Here is a 6,000-nt window from a genome sequence, read left to right as displayed (position 1 = left end):
TATTTGAAGAAAACAAAGGGGGTTTTTTTGTATTTTAATAAAAGGAACTTTGGGGGTTAAAAAAAATTTGTGTGTTTTTTTTTTTAACCTCATCGTGTTTGTCTTTTAATTGCATTCAGTTTTTTTGAAAATAATTTATTAATGTCAAAATGCTTTAAATGATTAATATGCTATTATGTCTAACAGTAATGTATGACTGCCAGGCTAGGATCTGTCACTCAACAAAATTGCTTGTATTTATTATTTTGTACTGACATTTCTTATTCACCTAAAGTGATTCGACTGAAGTTGAATAGCTCACAAAGAAAGGACAGAAGTCCAGATTAAGTTATATTTTTGTGTATATTTTCTATTTTGTACTTCTTTGTGCAGCTCCCTTAGAAGTCTTTGGCATGTGCTTTTTAAGATGACTTCTGTTTCATTCTGATTTGATTGCACAGTGATTTATCAGATAATACAGAGCTTAGAACTTAAATGTGGGCAAATATTTGCTCTGTGCTTTGAATGTTATTAATTAATATAAAATATTTTTTTCTTTTTAGTATTTTCTAATATCATCCAATGAATTAATTTGGACTGCATAGCACACATTGCTCAACTTGATCAGGGAACTCTTAGGCGGGATCCTATAAGAGACTTCCTTGGAGGATAAAGCTGCTCCTTGGAAGAGTGCTGAGATATTTTCAGAGATAGCCTTCCTGCAGCACAAGAATGGTGCATTCCCCTAAGCGGGAAAAGGAGTAGGCATAAAAATAAACAGTCCCATTTAAATGTGCTACTGAGAGAGTTCAGGTGCAAAAATAAGCGTGTGAGGAATGGAAAGGGGATGGAGCACTTCCCAAAAAGAAATACAGAGATACCTCTCAGACATGCAGACATGGAGTTAGGAATGCAAAGGCAAGCCTGGAGCTTGAAGTGGCAGGAGATGTCAAGCATAACAAGAAAAGCTTTTGTAAGTTAGTGGCAAGCAGAAGTCCAGGGAAGAAGGATGAGGTCATCTACCTTTATTTTAGCAAGGTGTTTGTCATAGTCTACCACAATGTTTTTTGTTGAAAAGCTAGTAAAGTATGGACTAGACAGATGGAACCACAAGGTAGGACAAAAACTGGCTGAACAGCTCAAATGGTGGTGGTTAATGGCTTAAAGTCAGACTGGTTGTCCCGTGGAGTTCCTGAGGAGTTGGCAGTATGGCCAATACTGTTAAATATCTATAAACAATGTAGATGATGGAATTGAATACACCATCAACAAACTTGAAGTTGACACCAAACTGGGTAGAGAGGTAGGTACACCAGAAGAGCCACCATTCAGGGAGACAGTGACAGGCTGGAACTGCATAAGATTTAAAAAAGATGCATGTGAAATTCTCTATCTAGAATGGAGTAATCCCAAATACCAGTACAGGCTGAGGTCTGACTACACGATCCACCTTGAATGCAGTGTACTCAGTACTTTAGGCCACACCTGTACTACTATGTCCAGATTTGGTTCCTGCAGTTCGAGATAGAGTTTTAAAACAGGCAAGAGTCCAGTGGAGGGCCACCATGATGTTTAAAGGTTGGAGAATGTAAATGTTCTAGTGAAAACAAGGCTCAGATGGGATCTAATCGCATTCTTGTCATACCTAGAAGATGTTGCAGGGAAAGTAAAACTATACTCTTCACAAGGATGCATGGTGACAGGATGAGAACCAATGGGCACTAGTTGCTTCAGAGGAAATTCCATTCAGATAGAAGACAACTAATCACTGTGAGAACAATTGAACATTGGGATAGGTTACTCGAGAAGTGGTAGAAGCTTCCTCACCAGAAATATTCGAGCTATGTCTTGAGAGGCTCCTGCAATAACCTCATCTAAGACCTTTGGTTCAACAGAAGGTTGGACCAAATGATCTCCAAAGGTCCCTTCCAACTTAGACTTTTCTGTTTCACATGGGTGAATCAGACTCTTGATTTTCAGAACTGTATGCACATAATTTGGAGAACAGAAAAAATATAATAGCCCTTCATGACTAACAGAAACTAACAAATACTTGTTTTTGATGTGAGATCAAGCACTGCTTGAGTAATGCTGGCAAGGGGATGATTTGGAAGCCTGTTTGTCAGAGCTTCCACTGAAGTCTCTAAAATAAACAAAAAGGTATCTCCAGCTATTGAGACTTCTGGTTTCACTTAACTGTAAAATAAAGGATGGTTTCCTTTAAAACCTAAGGTGTTAGGCAAGGGACAATGTAAAATAATTTTATTTAAATAAAAATGTCGTTTACAGGATTTGCAACTTTATGAATAAAATTGGGCACTATTTAAATACATAGTAAGAATCAGTCTTTATTCCAAAAATTGACATCCTAAATACAGAATTTGAAATTAAACATATAAGCATTGTAGAATAAAGTCAGGTTTGATGGTTGCACAGCATTTCCGTCATCTATATCACGTGCATTAATGTTTTCTCAACCCAAAGTGACATCAGTTTTCAGTAGCACAGCAAGTACAATGGTCATACTAGACCAATTATTTCATTGTAAACAATATAAGAATTTCATGTCTCATATTCTCGAAAATGTGTCCTGCTGGTAGGATTTAAAGTCTTTTTGGGGTTGCTCAGCAGGCTGATTGGGGTGTTTGCTGGGCTACTTGGTATGTCTGGGAGTTTCACTGTTATTGCAGTGTCCCATTAAGTTAATTTACAAAATTTAGGATATACTTTTTTTTTCCTTAAGGGTTACTTTTTATTTGCTTTTGCCATACAAGAAGTATTTCCTTGCAAATCATATTGCTTTTAAGAATGCTTGAGTTCTGGAGCCTGCCCTTCAGTTTACTTGGCAGACTGGATGCATACTTTATTTCTTCTATGGACCAGGGTGACCTTGTGCATGTGCCTTATTATGGACAAATCTCTTTTGTAACATCAAGAGGGAAGACAAAGTGAAATGTCAGTTTTGCCTGGATAAACTGTTTGCCTGGTTTTGATAGAAACATGCCAAAGTGGTAACATCAGACAACAGTGAAATGAGCCAACTTTAAGGGAACAGTGTTTTCACTGTTGTCTTTCTTCAAATTCACAGTGTATTGTAGTCCAGTTTCTCACAGTATGAAAAAGGGTTTTCATCTTTACCTCCTACGGCTTCTCCACTGCTTTTACCTTAAAAAAGAAACTGCTTTCTCTTTATATGAGCAGTTACATTCTGGTATGAGGGTTGGAATTTTTTGTGCCTCAATTTCTGAGTGATTATAGTATTATATTTTTTGGAGATATGTTCCTATTTTTGGGGAGGAAATTGTTACAATGGGTGTAAGGGTAGCTTTTACAAGTTATTATGTAGCATGATTTGTTCATTCTATATGAGACTCAGAAGATGACTAGTAAGCTCAAATAGTTAATGTTTGTCCAGCAGATTTCTATGTTAAATCAAATTGGAAATGAGCATGTTAGTCTCTAATATTGAAATCCCTCCCTTATTTGTCAGTACTAATTTTAGGCAAGATGGCTTTTTCCAGAAGTGTGTTTAGAACTAGCAAGTTTAAATACACTTGCAAGTAGAGAGGACTCTCAAGGGTTTTTGCAAAGTGCTGTTGTGTAATGCGGTATGTGTATCTTCAGCTTTCATAAAAGGGGATGCAATTTTCTAGTAACAATGCTTCTTCAAAAGAAAATTTATTTTAAAAGAAAAACATTTGATTATTTCCAGAATGCCATTGCTAATTTTCTTCCTGATGCTTTCTTTATGAAAACTAGACTTTGATATCTTCATTTTATGCCATGCGTGTTTGTCTCCTTACACCATTTTCAGTTATTGTAAAGGAGCATACATAAACTATGCTTTGTTAGGAACAAGTAAATGGAGATTTTTAGTCAAAATACTTAGAGTTTTAAATTATGGATAGAACTTCTCAACTGTAGAAATATAGCTTGCTAAAGAAAGCTAACTCCTAAAGAAATTGAAATCTCCAATTGGGAAGCACTGGCCTCTACAAGCGTCTGCTTGGGGTGGTGTGGGATTTGGTGCCAAATATGTCTGTACATGTTTGAGGCTAAAAAGCTTCGTGTCCACCCTTGCTTGTTCCAGGATGAGGAGGATATACAGTGGTAAAAGTAGAACTCCTGCACATGTTGTGGAAATTACGACAGAGTTCACTGGTGTTTCTGCACAAGCATTAATTACTTCAGTGATTCTAACATCATTTTTAACTTAAGTGTAACTGGTACAGCCTTGGTTATTATTGGCAGTTGGTATGACACATGAACACCCAGATGTATATTGCAAAACTTTGTCAGATACATCTTAATAACATGATTTTTTTTCCATCTGTTTAAAGTACTATTTTCACATTACAGCCTTTGTTAGGATTTGAAAGCTCTTAATATTCATATGTTGAATAATTCCTGAGAAAATCTGTTCAACACTTGAACCTTAACTGGAACATTTAGTACTTTCTCGAAATCTCTCTTTACAAATCGTTTGTTCCTTTGGATGCAAAGGGCAGTAGAAAGGCTTATAAAAATCTTCTAGTAGCATTTTGTGCTCTTATGCTGAGAACATTATTTCCCCCCTACACACATAGTCTTTCTGTGCAGGAGGGAACTCTGGTGACATCTGTTTAGCTGAACGAGTGTGTGCGGAGCTGTGCACCAGCCAGGTCAGCTGAGGGGGAGCCTGAGCGAAGCAGATGAGGGTGCAGACACCTTTGAACAGAGAAAGTGTCTTTGAGCAGAATGGAGGGGCTGCAGCTACCAAAGGGGAGAAAAACAGAACTGCCCAATAGCAAGGAGGAACATGATTTAACAAAAAGGCCTAATTTGGGGAAATACTACTGTATTTTACATCTTCTCCTGCATAAATTCAGACGCTGAATGCTATTAATTAATTTTTTATGTAGAACTATTTGGAAACTGTGAATGAGAAAATTTAAAAGTTTAAAGTGATTTTTGTTGTGCAGCTTTTTAACCTAGAAACTGACTTGTTTAAAAACTATTCAAGCATACAAATATTTTTAATTAGGAGTGGAGTGCTATGCCCCTATCCCTTGGTGTTCTTAGCAGAATATTTTACCTTGTGCTTTGTTTTTTCTCATTAAAATCCTGAGTCCTGCTTTGCTGTAAAAGGTTTGAGTTGCTTGCTTTTGGCATTAAAGCAATACGTAGAAGAACTGTGTGAACACTTTAGACAGTGTTGCTCCTTACAGTGCAGTAAAGTATCTAAGGGATCTGTCATACCTGACATCACAGTGGGACAAAAGAGATGACTGAATATGCCCAGGGTAGCTCACAGGATGGTTTTCATTCATTCAGGTGTTCTGTTGAGATCTAACAGGAGCTGCCAAACACTGCTTCGCAGACATCTTGTGCCGGTATCTTTTCTCTTGTGAATAAGTCTCTTTATAGTTTCAGTTGCATACAGCTAAATCCTTTAGCTTTTGGTCTTTTACTGTCCTTCTTCCTGTAGGATTTGTATTTGTTCATTGGTAGCTTTCTAAATGATAAGCATCTTATTCCATGGCTATTGACATAATCAACAATTCTGTTGTCAGTGATGTTTTGGAAATGATTGTCAGCGAAACAAAAATTTGTAGATGTATTTATGCCATCTCTGTTCCCTGATATTCTGCTTTGTGAAGTGGGTTGCTTAATTGAAGCACAGATAAGTTACCTGAAGATGACCCCACATCCAGTTGCTGTATAGATCCTTCTAGAAAGAAATTAATGTCACTGCTGGATTTTATTATATTGTCAAGTAGGCAAGTGATGGGAATCAGAATTACTACAGAAATAGGCAGCTGCATCTAATGCCAAAATATCCTCCTTTATTGCTGGGATCCTAAAAGTTATTTTAATAGATGTGGAAATACAAGGTTTCTTTAGCATAAGGCAAACTGCAGTTAACAGTGGCAGGGAAATTTACAGCCACTGTCTTCTTGAGACACAGAATGTATTTTAAAAACAATTTAAAATGCAATCGGATTGCTATGTCTTAAAACTGCGAAATCTTCAGTAGGTAGC

At 36.9% G+C, this 6,000-nt stretch overlaps 1 protein-coding gene across 1 annotated transcript in view; it reads left to right on the top strand.

The window, feature by feature from the left end:
• Positions 1–6,000, top strand: part of COBLL1 (cordon-bleu WH2 repeat protein-like 1) — a 33,568-nt gene that overhangs the window by 10,222 nt on the left and 17,346 nt on the right. The window lies entirely within an intron of this gene.

The sequence above is a fragment of the Pterocles gutturalis genome, unplaced genomic scaffold (genome assembly GCF_000699245.1).
Source record: "Pterocles gutturalis isolate BGI_N339 unplaced genomic scaffold, ASM69924v1 scaffold29184, whole genome shotgun sequence".
In the NCBI taxonomy this organism is placed as follows: Eukaryota; Metazoa; Chordata; class Aves; order Pterocliformes; family Pteroclidae; genus Pterocles; species Pterocles gutturalis.
Note: the sequence above shows the minus strand (reverse complement) of the source record. Positions and strands in the feature narration are given on the sequence as shown.